The 17,519-nt window shown below is 37.7% G+C and overlaps 2 long non-coding RNA genes across 2 annotated transcripts in view; one reads left to right on the top strand and one right to left on the bottom strand.

The window, feature by feature from the left end:
• Positions 1-17,519, bottom strand: part of LOC148132903 (uncharacterized) — a 187,786-nt gene that overhangs the window by 108,950 nt on the left and 61,317 nt on the right. The gene's annotated exons all lie outside the window — the stretch shown is intronic.
• Positions 5,932-17,519, top strand: part of LOC148132902 (uncharacterized) — a 92,093-nt gene continuing 80,505 nt past the window's right edge. The window contains exons 1-2 of the long non-coding RNA XR_015750462.1: positions 5,932-6,086; positions 6,546-6,795. This is a non-coding gene — a long non-coding RNA (uncharacterized LOC148132902). The remainder of the gene's footprint in view (positions 6,087-6,545; positions 6,796-17,519) is intronic.

The following is a 17,519-nucleotide window of genomic DNA, read 5'->3' as shown; positions in this document are numbered from 1 at the left end:
TGCTCTCAACATGCAACAATCCAGTGTAAGAACTGTATTCATGCACTTCATCACTTGATTAGCCTGAGCTTGCCATTCATCATAACTCTCCCATTACCGCACACAGAGATGAGTGGGCTACAGAATAGAGTCTGGTTTGTAATAGCTTCTTTTTTGAAACTGTGGCAGGAATAGGGAAGGGGTGGGATGTAAAATAAAACTTTTAGTTATATGTGATTGCTAGCCCCATATAACTCCAGGGATGTCCATTGCCTGCGTTTTCTTACTCTGAATGATTAATACTCATTGGAATTGTCTTATCCAGGGGCATAGCTAGCAGAGTTGACACCTGGAACAGATCCTTGTTTCCAGGGGTGGGCTTCAATTTTTTAACAACTGGTTCTGTGGGCATAATGTATTTAGATTTCAGCAAGGCATTCGACAAAGTAGACCACAACCTACTTCTTAGTAAGCTAAAAAAAAGTGGAATAGATAGCACCACCACTAGATGGACTCGCAACTGGCTGGCAAACCGTACTCAACGAGTAGTCCTTAATGGGTCTAAGTCTACATGGAGGGAAGTAAGCAGTGGGGTGCCAGAAGGTTCCGTCTTAGGCCCAGTACTCTTCAATATCTTCATTAACAACTTAGATGAGGGAATAGAAGGGGAACTTACCAAATTTGCAGATGATACTAAGCTGGCAGGAATAGCTAACACCCAAGAAGATAGGCTCAAGATCGAGATGGATCTTGAAAGACTAGAACACTGGGCCATATCTAACAAAATGAAATTCAATGTAGAGAAAAGTAAAGTCCTACACTTAGGGAAGAAAAATCAAAAGTACATATATAGACTGGATGAAACCAGGCTCAATAGCAGTAACTGTGAGAGGGATCTTGGAGTCTTAGTGGACAACCAGCTAAATATGAGCCAGCAGTGTGCAGCAGCCACAAAAAAAGCTGATGCAATCCTATGTTGCATTAACAGAGGGATACAGTCAAGATCAAGGGAAGTACTAATACCATTCTATAAAGCCTTAGTAAGACCACCCCTAAAGTACTGCATCCAGTTTTGTTCACCACATTATAAAAAAGATGTTGAGACTCTAGAAAAAGTACAGAGAAGAACAACCAGGATGATTAGGGGACTGGAAGCTAAAACATACAACGAACAGTTGCAGGAACTGGGTTTGGCTAGTCTAGAAAAGAGAAGGACAAGGGGAGACATGATAGAGGTCTTCCAATATTTGAGGGGCTGCCACAGGGAGGAAGGGGTCAAGTTATTTTCTAAAGCTCCTGTAGGCCAGACAAGGAATAATGGATGGAAACTGAACAAGGAGAGATTTAACCTGGAAATAAGGAGAAACTTTCTGACAGTGAGAACAATGGAACAGCTTGCCCTCGGAAGTTGTGGGAGCGCCATCACTTGAGACTTTCAAGAAGAGATTGGACTGCCATTTGTCAGAAATGGTGTAGGGTCTCCTGCTTGGGTGGGGGGTTGGACTAGATGACCTACAAGGTCCCTTCCAACTCTGACTATCTGTTAAATCTATGTGGCTTAGTTAATGGGCGTGGCTTGGTAATAATGTGATTGGCTGGGCATGGCCAACTCAACATCACCCACATCGAGGCACACATCTCCTCGCCTGGCCTCTCATGACTGTGGGGATGCTGCAATAGTCGTAAGTGTGAAAAATGGTTATAAGTCACTTTTTTCAGTGCCATTGTAACTTTGAATGATCACTCCACATAAGCAAAGTACCAGCAAAGGAGGGGAAAAAAACTCCAGAGAAGTTCCAGAGACAGGAAGTCTAGTCCTGCCAAGAATGTAATAAGGGTTAACAGAGAGGCAGTTTCTGTAAGCAACGCCAGAATGTTTCTTCCTGCCTTCCTTACAGGATTAGGTCAGTAATTTCTTCTAACAACTGGTTCTCTGAACTGCTTAGAATGTTAACAACTGGTTCTAGCAAATAGGTGCAAATCTGTAGAATCCCACCCCTGCTCATTTCTCACCAATAGTCAGTTTGCTGCAGTGGTTAAAAAGGGGGCTCCATGAGCTTTAGTCCCTCCTTAGGCATGGCCCAGCTAAGTAACCCAAGCCAGTCATTCCCTCTCAACCCTAGGAAGAAGGCAAGGACAAACCATTTTTAAAATCTTGCCATGAAACTGCAGTGGACAATTGCTTTGGGTCAAGACTAACTAACTTTAAGGAACATTGTTGTCCTCTGTAATGCTGCATAGCACTGCTGACCATCAAATAGTTGACAGGTGCAGCAGTGACCAATTCCACTTCTACTACTATCCTCCTCCTCCTCCTTATTTATTTATTTATTTATTTATTTATTTATTTGTGTCAATTGCTTACAAGATAATAGGTATAAGTAAAAACATAGTTATGAATACATGGATACATATAAGAAAAATAAAAGAAATAAAAGAAACAATAGGACAGGGACAGTAGGAACGTTGGTGCGCTTATGCACGCCCCCTACAGACCTCTTTGGAAGGGGTGAAGTCAATAGTAGACAGTCTAAGGTTAAAGTTTTTGGGGTTTGGGGAAGAAACCACAGAGTCAGGTAGAGTATTCCAGACATTGACCACTCTGTTGCTGAAGTCGTATTTCCTGCAATCAAGTTTGGTGCGATTAACCTTGAGTTTGTATCTATTGTTTGCTCTTGTGTTGTTATGGTTGAAACTGAAGTATTCATTGACAGGCAGGACATTGCAATGTATGATTTTATATACTATACTTAGTTCGGACCGAAGGTGGCGTAGTTCTAGGTTTTTTAGGTCTAGAATTTCGAGTCTGGTGGCATAAGGTATTCTGCAACGAGTAGAGGAGTGGAGAACTCTTCTTGTGAAATATTTCTGGATTTTCTCAGCTGTATTAATATCAGATGTGTACTGTGGGTTCCTGACTGATGAGCAGTATTTGAGTATTGGTCTAGCAAATGTTTTGTATGCTCAGTTATTAGTGTAATATTACCAGAGAAAAACCTATGTAAGATTAGGTTGACAACTTTTAACGCCTTTTTGGCTATGTAGTTATAGTGGACTCTAGCACTTAGATCATTACAGATGAGTACTTCAAGGTCGTTGACAAAGTTTGGATCCTCAACAAGATCTTGACTATTCAGCCTGTATTTTATTTTCTGATATATTTTTTTTGCCAATATGTAGGACAGAGCATTTATTTGTTGAGATTTGAAGTTACCATTTGTTTGACCATTCTGAAACATAGTTGAGGTCTTTTTGAACAATAGCAGTATTGTCTGTGGTGTTGAATAACTTTACATCATCAGCAAAGAGAATGCAGTTGCTCTTGATATGATCACAGAGGTCATTTATGTACAGTATGAAAAGAGTTGGTCCTAGAACATGCAACTTATTACATGCACCTTGGGTGGACCCAACACCCCCAGGTCATACTGCTGGCCTCATTCAATTTCAGTACGCTTGTCCAACTATCAAATCATACATGGTTCCATCAATTACTCTGGATTCTATGTTGTAATCTTTGTTGTTCAGCACATTATTTCTACTAATTTTTAGGATTGTAGAAAGCAGGGTTATGACCTGATTCTTTTTATTTCACATCTCTTTTGTTTGTTTCTTCCCCACCCCCCCCATGTATTGGAACTTTCTCTACTATTCTTGTTACTATTCTAAGCAGTATACTATTCTAGTTCGCTGTCTTCAAATCCTTTCCTTCTGGAGCCATTTCTTCCTCAATCTGTTCATTCTGTCTGTCTCTCAATCCGCCATCTAGTCTTAATTCTAGCAAGAGGCTCTTGTAACCATGGTACAAGCAAATCATGGCAACATGTTTTAATGACATAAGCTTTGCCTCATTCCACCCCTTGAATGAACTAGCCATAAGTAATTCTTAGCTGTACGGGTGTCAAGATAATGTTTTCCCCTTAAGCTGCCAGCAGGCAATGGAATCGCAAGATGCATACAGCTGTTTCGCTTTGTCACCAGTTTCTCTGGAGGTAAGATCTAGTGACCAGAAGTGGGTAAGATCAGAGTGGTTGGAGATTTTTACTCCTTTTCCTCCCTTCTAGGTGCTGATCTATTCCTGGTTTTCTGTTGTCTCAGTAAAGAACTGGAATAGGCAACACCATTAGGCTCACCAAAATTGCTCAATAGCACTGCCAGCAAAACAGTAAGGACTTTAATTCTGTGGCCTTGCCCTTACTTTTACTTTTTCTGTTTTTCTCGTATCCCACCAATCAAACAGTAGAATTTTTAATATATGCTCACGCATGTGATCATCTATAATCAATTTGGAAACGATTAATGTTGCTTGGAATGGTAGTAAGTCACTATAGTAGTTAGATATCTCCAAGATATCTTTGCACGTTTAGTTCAAAGTCTATGACTGGATGTATCTGGATTTATTTGAGGAACATAAATGTGTGTGTATAGGAGGAAATGAATCTTTGTGAGGCATTAAAGCTATGATAGTCCTATTTTCCAAAAGAAGATTGAGAAGATGCCCTACTTCTGAAAGTATCTGAAATCATACAACATCATTATATCTGACTGCAGTTTATTTCCAACAGGATCATAAGCTGTTTTAGGAGCCCTATATGAGGTTGAACGGAGGGATACAAATTATATTATTAAAATAAAACAAGAGTGCTAAAGAAGCTGCTTTATGCCACAGTCTTAATAATTGTTCATTGTATTATATCATTTTAATGTTTCATTCTTGATCTTTAAAAAATACAGTTTAGGATTATAACAACTAAACAAACTAAGAAAGCAAGTGAATTGTTGGTAATTAGGCAGAATCCACAGATTCCATTTCTTTCCATTTTTCCCTTTTCTTTCCTTCATTATATTTAGTAGCCCTGACATGAGTATTTGAAAATTAAGATTATGAATACCAGATCTCTGTATCTATTTAATTCTATGCTGATTGGTGGATTTCTGTACAATTTTTTAACCTTTGAGATATTATTGAGTCTCATGTTTGAAATGTTGATGCTAGACCTATTGCTTTAAATATAGGCTTGCTTTTATTGAATATAATCATTCCACATGAGGGAATCAGCTATAATAACAAAACGGTACAGTCATAACAAGGTCATTGCTGCAAATCTAGTTAAAGTATCTATTCAATGGGCTTTTCTCCACTTGAATCTAAGCAAGTTCTGTTTTGACATGATATCTTTTTCTATCCTGTCTCAAGAGCATCCATGGGAGAATGTTGGAGAGGAGGAAATGAGTAAGGGATTAAACCATCATTACATTGTCATTACATTATTGGTCTGGAATGCGTCTCTTGTCCAGGATGGTCGCAGAAAAGGAAAATTAGGTTGAAATACTTGGAATTTTCAATCAAAATCTTTAATTCACTACAAGAGAAAGGAAAGAAGCAGCAGTGGAATGTTATATGTTTAGGAAAACTTTTGGTTTTGGACTCTTGGAAAATCAGTGGGATGTTTTCTCTGCTTTGCTTCCCTGTCCTGGACAGAATTTTCATACAATAGAATTCAGGGAAGGGTTTACTGTCTGTAAAATAACATTACATACCTATGAGGAATCTTTTAAAAAATAAGCTGATGGTATCTGACACCCAGTTACAAAATAGTCGTCTTTTGTCCCTTGTTGCCTAATATTACTTTTTCTTCAGTCTTCCAATACTGGAAATAAACATGATTTTGAAGAAAAATGACAAGTGAGTAGAAGATCAAAGGAAATAGCTGCATTTTCTTTGTATCTCCCACTTATCTCCCACTCATGTTGCCTTTTGCTCTTCCTGCCCCTGATAACTGGAAGACTCCAGTTCCACCAGTTCTATTGGCTATTGTCAAGCCTAGTTTAGACCTCAGCTGAGTCAAGCAATTAACCCTGGAAACAGGAGCAAATGTTCTTTACCATATTGCTGTGTTGTGTTTCTCCTGCATACTTGTGGTGGTGCTGTGAGTGTAATTTTCCATTAGTGTTTGGATGATTTCACTTTGAGGGGAGAGATCAATGTTGTTTGCCAAAAGAGATGTGTAAATTTTAATTTCCAGAATCTTGCAGCCTGCATGGTTATTGCTCAGAGTTCTAGAAGCTGACATATAAACAGTTGGAGGGAATCCAAGTTGAGAAAGGTAATATTTATTATTACGTGATTTTTGCTAGATTTGAAAATATTACAAGCCAATCATTCTTAGCTAGCAACAAAAGTATCAGTATCTGGACTGTGAAAATCAGCCAAGAGTTATATTGGATTGTAAAAATAGTTTAAGTGTACAATACACTTTTGCAGGGAATTAGTTTCAGGGTCTGGGTGGTTCTGTGCTCCCAGCGGTTGAACTGGCAATAAGGATGGAAAATTCAAGTGGGAAACTAGAGAAGCATTCAAGGGCTATAGTGTATTATACAAGATGTCAAAGCCATGTAGCTTTCTTAAATTGATAACCAATGCAATAAATCCTAAGTCTGCATCTGGATGGATACAGCCTGAGTTGTGAGTTAGCTGGAAAAGTGCACTTGCTACATTTGTAAATATGTTCAGCCATTTGTTCAGGGTCAATCTGAGAGAAACCTGCTTTTTCCTGTTCTTGCAGATGCTGTCTATGGAAACACTGAGTGCCTGACTCCTAGGATGTTAACTGCATGATTTTCTCCCTCCTTCATAGAATATTTAAGCCATTTCCAACAAACAATGCATAAAGTGAATGCTTAAGAAAATATTTAAATTGTTAAACACCCTCTTCCTCCAGGCAGCTTACTCACCCTTACCCATCTAAAGAAGAAAATTTACTAGTGGTCAATCCAAGCCAAATTCAGGAAACCCAGTTCATCTGAAGAACAGTGGTAAGTGATCTCTTCCCTCCCTAAGTCAAATGGTATCTCCAGTGAAAAATCAGTTATTGGGGTTTGAGCTCAATTTAGGTGTGTTTGTAGGAGGGAGGGATGAAAAAAATTCAAGATAACAGCTATGACTTCATGACTGAGGCCAGGAAGCTCCCAAAACAAAGCTTGGAGGGGTGCTGCATGCCCCTCCCATGCTGTTCTTTTTCTTCCTGAGCCTCAGAGGAGCTTTAGGGGATCAAAAACACCCCCTCAGAGGCTCTTCTGAGGCCAGGAAGGTCCCAAAACAGAGCGTGGAGGGGTGCTGCGTGCCCCTCCCATGCTCTGTTTTTTTTTTCTTCCTGAGCCTCAGAGGAGGCTTAGGGGAGCAAACAGCCCCTTAGAGGCTCCTCTGAGGCCCAGAAGGCCCCCAAAATGGGTGAGGGCTGCAAAAAAGCAAAAAAAAAAAAAAGCTACAGCGACCCAGTCACATGGCCACACCCACCAAGCCACACCCAGAGAACTGGTAGTAAAAAAATTGAATCCCACACTGCACTACACCACCATGGTGCAGATTGATAGATAATTCCCTCAACACTGTTCAACTATTTACAAAGTGTACACTATTATTACTGTTAATCTTCTCACCACTCCTTATCACCCATCCCCTCCCACTTGACTGTTTCCTAGTATGATTTGATTGTTGATTGTACCCTATGACTATCAGTAAGTGTTGTACGTTATGATTCTTGATTCTTAACGAATGTACCTTTTCTTTATGTATACTGAGAGTATTTACACCAAGACAAATTCCTTGTGTGTCCAATCACACTTGTCCAATAAAGTATTCTATTCTATTCTATTCTATTCTATTCTATTCTATTCTATTCTATTCTATTCTATTCTATTCTATTCTATTCTATTCTATTCTATTCTATTCTATTCTATTCTATTCTATCACTGAAGATGTTCCCTAGTTGGGTCATGTAATGTCTGCAAGAAAAGCACCAAGCTCACATCCCGGACATAAACTGTTTCAACTCCTTCCCTCAAAACGACACTATAGAGCACTGCACACCAGAACAACTAGACACAAGAACAATTTTTCCCCCGAAAGCCATCACTCTGCTAAACAAATAATTCCCTCAACACTGTTCAACTATTTACAAAGTGTACACTACTATTACTGTTAATCTTCTCATCACTCCTTATCACCCATCCCCTCCCACTTGTGATTGTAGGACTGTAACTTTGTTGCTTGTATCCTTACGATTTATATTGACTGTTTCTTAGTATGATTTGGTTGTTATTGTACCCTATGACTATCATTAAGAGTTGTATGTTATGATTCCTGATTCTTAATGATTGTACCTTTTCTTTATGTATACTGAGAGTATTTACACCAAGACAAATTCCTTGTGTGTCCAATCACACTTGGCCAATAAAGTATTCTATTCTATTCTCTAATAGATATAGATAGATAGATAGATAGATAGATAGATAGATAGATAGATGGATAGATAGAGTTCTATATGTGAAGACTCCTTTACTTTGGGTAATTATGCTGTCTTTGTGGAAGAACCAATTTTTTTTATTAACAACATTGCAATAAGAAGATGGTTGAGCTTGGTTGTTGTTTTTTTGCAGACATTTCATTACCCAAACTAGGTAACATCATCAATGCTAACCATATCTAATGATGCAGTGATGGTAAACTGTGTAACCTAGTTTGGGAATGCAAAAAATCAACCAATCTCAGAGCACATAAAGGGCCCTTCATTTCATTCCTGAACTACAAATATTCTCTTTATGGTTGGGAGCTTCCGTATTGATTTGTATCACTAGAATGGTTAGTATATCTATCATATACATATCCAGAATTACACATGTGAGGGGAAACTTGCATTCAAAAGTATGAAATCATTTCTTTTAATTGTAAAAAGAGATGGATGGAATAAAGCTCTCTCCATCTATAGAAGCAGTTCTGATGGACTTTGCCCTCTATGTATTTATGAATGGCATACCAGATAAATTCAAAAATAGAAAATTATTTAACGAATCACCTGTGAATACTTCACCTCAATGCTTTCTCACATAAGCATGGCGCCAATGCAATAAAATGATTGGCAGTATCTGGCTGATTACATGTTAAATTATATATTACATTTCTGGCTTCTTTTCTGTATTTGATGGGAATTTTAAAGATTTTCCCTCTTTGCCCTCTGTGTATTTATGAATGGCATACCAGATAAATCCAAAAATAGAAAAGTATTTAGTGAATCATCTGTGAATACTTCACCTCAATCAATGCTTTCTCACATAAGAAACACAGAATATGTTTAGGTTCATCTGAGAGACCAAATGGTGTGGGAGGGAGAGGAAGAATAAAAACCTTTCCTAGCAAACAAATAGATTTGAACAGCCTTTGTGCACTTTGAAGTCGCATTCTGTCTTTGAAATATTGATACTACATTGTTAAACATTGACATAAAACGACCAGATCAACTCCAGCAAAGGAAAGCATGTTGTAAGGAACAAGTAATTAGCAAATAGTAGGAACAAAGACAGAAATGACTTCTAGTTAAGTAGAATATTGTAAATAATGGATTTTATTCAAATAAGCAAGAGTGTGAATTGCTATAAAGTAAATATTAATTATTCATGCCATTTAATATTTTATTATGCCCCTCATAAACATTTACATTAGAACAGCAGAGAGATGCACCCTGGAGATTCAGCCTAAGCAAACAAGCCTCCCCCCACTTTTTTTTCTCAGCTCCCAAGCTCACTGGCCATCCCCACTTAAGCCCAGGATGAAGTGAACTAAAAATTGCATCACGTCTCAAAACTCCAAATGGTCCCTTGCTGTTATATTGTTTTAGGAATATCTTAATTTTAGGCAATTTAAGGAATATCTGAAATCCTGAAGCCAGCCTTTGAATGAGACCGGTGCTGAAATGCTTCCATTCTAACAAGTTGCCCTGGACCAGTGGCTTCATTTCTAATGTTACAATAGTCCCACAAAGCACACAACATTTTGGTGCTGGTAAATTCTCACAGAGCAATCGAGTCTATGAAAATTATTTTGGTGTAAGGATCAATTCAATGCAAGAGTATGCTGAATAGTGTAACAGAATAGAATAGAATAGAATAGAATAGAATAGAATAGAATAGAATAGAATAGAATAGAATAGAACAGAATAGAATAGAATAGAACAGAACAGAACAGAATAGAATAGAATAGAATAGAATAGAATTCTTTATTGGCCAAGTGTGATTGGACATACAAGGAATTTGTCTTGATGCAAATGCTCTTAGTGTACATAAAAGAAAAGATACATTCATCAAGAATCAAGAATCATAAGGTACAACACTTAATAATAGTCATAGGGTACAATAACCAATCAAATCATACCAGAAAACAGTCACTATATATATTGTAACGATACAAGCGACAAAGTTACAGTCATACAGTCACAAGTGGTAGGGGATGGGTGATAAGGAGTGATGAGAAGATTGACAGTAATAGTAGTGCAGACTTTGTAAATACTTGGACAGTGTTGAGAGAATTATTTGTTTAGCAGTGTGATGGTGTTCGGGGAAAAACTGTCCTTGTGTCTAGTTGTTCTGGTGTGCAGTGCTCTATTATGTCATTTTGAGGGTAGGAGTTGAAACAGTTTATGTCTGGGATGTGAGGGGTCTGTAAATATTTTCACAGCCCTCTTTTTGACTTGTATACAGGTTTTCAATGGAAGGCAGATTGGTAGTAATTGTTTTTTCTGCAGTCCTAATTACTCTCTGAAGTCTGTGCCTGTCTTGTTGGGTTGCCGAACCAAACCAGACAGTTATAGAGGTGCAGATGACAGACTCAATAATTCCTCTGTAGAACTGTATCAGTAGCTCCTTGGACAGTTTTAGCTTTCTGAGTTGGCACAGAAAGAACATTCTTTGTTGTGCTTTTTTATGATGTTTTTGACGTTAGGTATCCATTTTATGTCTTGTGATATGATAGAACCTATAAATTTGAAAGTCTCTACTGTTGATACTGTGTTTTCTAGTATTGTAAGAGGTGGTAGTATGGGAGGGTTTCTCCTAAAGTCTACCACCATTTCTACGGTTTTGAGTGTGTTCAGTTCCAGATTGTTCTGGTTACACCACAAGGCAAGTTGTATAACCTCCCATCTGTATGTGGATTCCTCGTTGTCTCAAATGAGACCAATCACTGTTGTGTCATCAGCAAACTTCAGTATTTTAACAGATGGATTGTCTGAGATGCAGTCATTGGTATATAGGGAGAAGAGAAGTGGAGAAAGCACACAGCCTTGTTGGGGGGTGGGGGGCTGTGCTAATTGTACAGGTATCAGATGTGATTCTGTGTAAACCTGCCCTCTAATCTGTGACATAAGAAGTCAGGAAATGGTTACTTTACCCATGCTCATCTTCCACACTCTCAGCTATGGGTCCCACCAACGGGGAAATTAGAAGTACTTAGGCAATCATGTTTTACTAAATCAGACCCAATAGTGACCATGGAAAGATCTTGCTCATTGTCATTTATCATACATTGGCCCTATTCTCACATCAGGTTAGTTGGGAATGTAGGGCAATTAGTAGACACATAGAAATAAATTAAACCCAAAGTAGACTTAGTCAGGCATAGGGTTAATTAACTTCTATTAGTCAGTTGTGCTTTGCAACAAGTAAACTCATTTTGTTTTTTCCTCTTCTAAAAACATATTTGAGGGAAAGAGCGACCAAAACTCATGGTCAAACCAGGTGGCACACAAAGTATTTCCCAAATACTGAATGGCTGGAATGACTGGCTAATGAAGAAGGGGTTGACAAAATCAGGAAGTCTATTAGCAGTAGGGCAGTAGAGATACTAAGCATAACAATGGATGGGGTGTTTTATTCCCAAAATATTTTGGCAATTTAACTAATTTAGTGATCTGAAAATTAAGCATGCTGTAACAACAGGGACATGTATATAATTTCCCTTTCCCTTCGTATTCAGCAGTATCGAATTCAAAGAGAGTGTGTTGTTGTCTTGTTCCTTCTTCCTTGAACCCTGACAATTCAAGAGTGTTTTGAAAACTTTAGATTTTTAATTACTTTAGTTTTGCTATGATGACTTTTGTCTCATCTGTTGAATACATGTTTGTTAAAGTCTAAACGAGTTGAAAGCCATTAATTCTATCCATTCTCCTATTCCTCCCCACCCCCATTTTCTATTCCATTCTACTTTTTTGCATCATATTTTACAGTATTTATTTTTGGCCCTCTGTATCATTCTTGTTCACTCTGATGTGTAAAGGAAGTGTTCAAAAAGGAAGTTGTCAAGAAGAAATACATTTTTAAGTCATATGTATGCTTTGGAAATGGTTCAGAAATGCTTCAGGCCCACCTGTGCTATCTCCTCTGCTTTTGGGGAGCTGAAGAAAAAATGTTATGTCTACTTTAAGTTCTATTAACTTAAAGTAGCTGTAGCTGGTTTTTTTCAGGCTCACCAAAATGGGAACCTTTCGTTAAAGGCTTGCACAGGAAAAAAAACAAACCTGGGCTGTGCAGTGGTCACCTTTGTACAGAGTCCAAAGCACTTGTGAAGCATGTTACAATAACAGACTTCATTAAGATAAAATTTTACCAAGTGGCCAGGAACTAATTGACTGATGGCTTATCACCTAAAGTGCATGTTTACAGTGCAGTTGAAAACCAGTCCATATTAATGACTGGATGAAGACATTCAGGTAATTATGGCAAAGCCCCATCTGTCCAAAAGAGAAAGATCTAAGCCTCCTTGTTTGATTTCAAGTCAAAGTTAATGGAAGCAAAGTATATCGATTCAAGATACTATATTATTAAAATTGCTGCATTCCTTGGCCAGTGTATATTATTGTGTTTGTTGTCCAAAGAGAAAAGTCAATGTGATGTGTGTGTGTGTGTGTATATACACATTTGCAAACATATTTGGAAACACTGAACTGTCTTTTACACTGTCAAATACACTATATTTGTCCTAACTAGTAAAATACCACATTTGCAGTTTGAGATGGCATGTGATCTTCTCTGCAATCATTCAGGGGCCCTTCAGGCTGAAGTTATAATAAACAGGCATGAGGTACTGCTCTGTCAGTTGATCAGGTCAGGATAGAAAAAACAATTTTCTTATATGTGAACTAGGACAATCCACCTTCTAATTAGAGTAGTCCCTGTTGCACATCCATGTTCTTTTCTGAGATTGGAAAAAGGCTATATAATGATTGCTTCTCTTCTAAGTTTGCTCAGCCCACAGAATTTCCAGTCTCAGTCCTATATCCTCTGTGTTTTGCTTGGGCAAAGAGTAATGAGCCTCATTTGTGAGAACAACCAATTAATCAGTCAATAAAACAATGTAAATCATGCGCAAGCAGTGAGCACTCACACAGCTTTCACTTGGCTGTTTTGTCATATGGATCATTTTTAAAGAAAGGCACGTGCAAAAGTCCAAGCACCTTCAGTTCCACAACTGCAACTGCCATCTTGCCTTCTTTGACACCTCCCCTCCCCCAACGGATGCCAGGCAAATTGTGAGGCAATAAGAATTTGGCCTTAATATAAGAAATCAAAGTGATTATAAATGAAAAGAAAATATCCATGTCAGTCCTATAAAATAGACTAAACTTAGAAATCAGTGCCATGTAGGCAAAGAATACAATATAGCTATAGTAACAGAATCTTGCAAATCTGAATGTGCTTCCTTCCCTCACTTTACTTTCCTATGAACTAGGGAGGGGCTGGTCTGAGATGTTTTCTCAAATTAATTTCTTGGCCTGGGCTCAAGCCCCACTTATCTGACTGTTGCCTTGGGAACGGCTCTTCCTCCTGTTCTTTGAGGCCATTCTCGCAGCCCTGTACAATTCAGGACATCATTGGATTAATTGCAGGAACACCAGAACCATAACACACTGATAGAGAGAGAAGACTGTGTTTTTAGTTCTGATATCTCTGTTAAAGACTCATAATGCAACTATGTATAAGCATAGATAGTCACAGTCAATCTTAGCAATAAACTAGATAATGATGAGATATAAATTGGAGGTGTATGTTGCCATAAACAGTTTATGTCATCCTGTTTTTCAAATAAACTGCATGTAAAAACACAATTCTACATGATCTAATGTGAACGATACAAATTACAAAAATGGCTTGTGTAAATGTAAAAGATATTACCTGAAGAACAATACTCTTCAAAACAACCAATTATTGTTCTTATTTTTTTATCTAATTGCTTCAATTGACTCTGGCAGCTAAACGAGAAACCAAAATAATTGAATAAGAGTATTCCATCTTAATGGTTTTGGATATATTTTTAAAACTGCACTGGAATCAGGTAGTGAATCTGAAGAAGTGTGGTTTTCAAGTCATTTTGGTTTTCAACAAATATAACTGTAAAGCAAAATTTCTTTATAATGTAACAATTTTAGGATGGAAATATGTTTTATGTAATAAAGCTTTCTACAAATGTATTCATTCCAAGAAACAAAATAAAATATTGAAAGCTGATGTTTAGTAATTAGGAAGGCGCCAAGAAGATCCATTCATTCATCCATCCTTCCATCCATTCCTTCCTTCCTTCCTTCCTCCCTCCCTCCCTCCCTCCCTTTCTTAAAACAGACTATTTACTGTTTACCGCACCCTCTCACAGCCCCCACATGGCCCATTTTTACTAGCAGCCGCACTGCGGGTTGGTCCTTTACTATTTCCAGGCTGGCCTCGTAGGCCTAGATCTGGTCCGTGGGCCTTGAGTTTGACACTCCTGCTTTAATACATTTAAATGTGGCATTTCAGGAGAATCCTCTCAAGGCAGTTTACAACAAACAAAAACAACATTAAAAATAATTTAAAATCAAGAAGTTGAAATGGAAAACAACATAATAACAGCAGGAGTTAAAATGCAAAGCCTGTAAAATCTTCAATAAAGTAAGCAAAATAGAATTCAAGGTCTGCTGTTAGAAAAATATTCCAGGATCATGCATCAAGGCCATGATATGCCCTGGGCTATAATAGGATGACTGCTTCCTCTGTGATATTTGTGTAAATATATGTACATGCATACACATATAAGGTGACAAAAAGCTATTTTATGCAAGACAACAAAACAAAAAATGTTTATTGCTAGCACATGACTGTACTGCCTCTAATATTACTTAGTGCAAAATGCAAATTGTTATTTGTGCTTTCCTGGAAACAAGAGTAATATATTGCCCATAACAGTGAATTCAGATATGAATAGTACCTCACATTTTATTATACTTCCCTCTTCATTTTTAGTGTTACTTATTTGTCTTGTTCCAGATAATGACAAATCCGAATAAACTATTGATAGGAATAGTAACATATTTTAAGATATGTGCTATCTATCTATCATCTATCTATCTATCTGTCTGTCTGTCTGTCTGTCTGTCTGTGTGTATGTATATGTATATATAAAGATATTTTAAAATAGGTGCTCCATACACACAGGCAACTTACAGGCAATTTGGAAAATAGATCATGATTAATATGACTATGGTTTCTACTATACCCATTTTGCAAATTATGGGATAAGGCTGAGAGACAACTGCTTAAAATCTGTGTTCCCAATTTCAAGCTCAGGACACCAATCTATACAATAACACATTCCTCCCTTCCCCGCTCCCCCTCTCATCTATGTACATTCATTTAAAGGACTGAAAGGCATAAAAGTGAGAAATGGAAAGATTCGGTGAAAGTAATGATTTATTGGGAAGTTGCTGTTACTTCTAAGTAGGCTTCCTTAGTTAGAGCCAACCCTCCTATATGGAGTCAAGGCTTGAAGCCAATTGTACACAACCCTCCAAAGCAAGGTCGCCAACCTTTTGGACCTCAGGGATCACCAAACTCCTAATTTTAAATCCCAGGGACCACTAACCGATTCTATGGCATGGCCTAATTTGTGGGTGTGGCTTGATGGTCATGTGACTGGCTGGACATGGCTTGTATGTAAATATTATAAATATTTATATAAATATTGAATTTTTTTATAAAAAAAGAGCAACTTTTACCCAAAATCAGGCAAAGCAGGCAGGCAGATTGAGTTGCTCACAGAATCACAGATTCATTCAGAGATCTATCTATCTGCCATCGGCTAGCTCAGTCTGTCACATAAAATTTGCTTGCAAACAAACTCACAAAATTAACTCACAACACACCATATATGTATGCCTTAAATTGCATTCCAAATTCCTCTAGAAGCCAATGGAGTTTCTGAAAGAAAGAGATTACTCAAGTACATGTATCAGAGTATATCCAAGCTACTGAATTCCATACCAGCTATAGTTTCTGGATGTTCTTCAAGAGCAAAACCACATAGAATACATTATAGTGATCCAATTGAGAATTGATTAAGTATGAGTGACCATGAACAAGACCTTCTGCTCTAACAATAGTTACTATTGATGTACTAGATGTAACTCTATAAAAATAACCTAGCATAGCAACCAACTGTTTTCGAAGCAGGAGCTCCGAGTCTAGAGTAACTCCCAAATTGCAGACTATCTTTTGAGCATGGTAGTGCAACTGTATTCAGAAACAGGTAAGGTATTTCTCTGGAATTTGCAAATATTTTTAAAAATATGTACTTATTCATCAATTAAATTAAAATACTGCCCATCTCAGTCTAAGGAATTGAGTAACTTTGCTACCAATATTAAATTTATCAGCACAGTATGCTTCACCATGTTTTACTTTTTAAATAGACAATCTTATTGGTTTCTTTACTGAATTGAAGATATTAGTTTGTCTCTCACAAAAAAATGTGACACAGGAAAAATGAAGCTAATGTTTTAAATGCCAGAAAGAAAATTATGGCTATTCCATGTTTATTTTCTTTCAAGGGATTGAAGGGAGAACCTGTTGATTAAATGTGACAAATAAAGTAATGTTTTTGAATAACATTATTATTCAAAAACGTATATGAGGAAATGCATCCTTTCTCTTACAACTTGGTATTTTTGTCTAAGATGATTCATTAGCTGGTGTAATGAAGAAAGAAATAATAATATAAATTCACTCCAAATGTCATTTGGGTTGGATACAGGGGTGGGATTCAAATTTTTAACAACTGGTTCTGTGGGTGTGGCTTAAGTGGTGGTCATGTGACTGGGTGGACATGGCTTTGTGGTCATGTTATTGGCTGGGCGTGATCAACTCAATATCACTCACATCGAGGCATGCATCTCCTTGCCTGGCCTCTCATGACTGTGGGGATGCTCCAACAGTCGTAAGTGTGAAAAATGGTCATAAGTCACTTTTTTCAGTGCCATTGTAACTTTGAATGTTCACTCCACACAAGCAAAGTACCAGCAAAGGAGGGGAAAAAACTCCAGAGAAGTTCCTGAGACAGGAAGTCTAGTCCTGCCAAGAATGTAATAAGAGTTAATGGAGAGGCAGTTTCTGTAAGCAACACCAGAATGTTTCCTTCCTGCCTTCTTTACAGGATTAGGCCAGTAATTTCTTCTAACAACCGGTTCTCCGAACTGCTTAGAATGTTAACAACCGGTTCTAGCGAATAGGTGTGAACTGGTAGAATCCCACCCCTGGTTGGATATATTGTGGTTTCTCTTGGACTTGCAACTTCTTGCCACTTACAGAATCCAAGATGCACTTGGGAAGACTACTTTGTATATATAATCCTGCAATGAAAAAGGAACCTAGACAAAGATTCGTTTATTGTAAAATTTGCAGTTGTA

Source organism: Notechis scutatus, chromosome 1 (genome assembly GCF_049901735.1).
Source record: "Notechis scutatus isolate UNSWTSFEM ecotype Mainland chromosome 1, rNotScu1.2, whole genome shotgun sequence".
Classification (NCBI taxonomy): domain Eukaryota; kingdom Metazoa; phylum Chordata; class Lepidosauria; order Squamata; family Elapidae; genus Notechis; species Notechis scutatus.
This window is presented reverse-complemented; position numbering and strand designations above follow the sequence as displayed.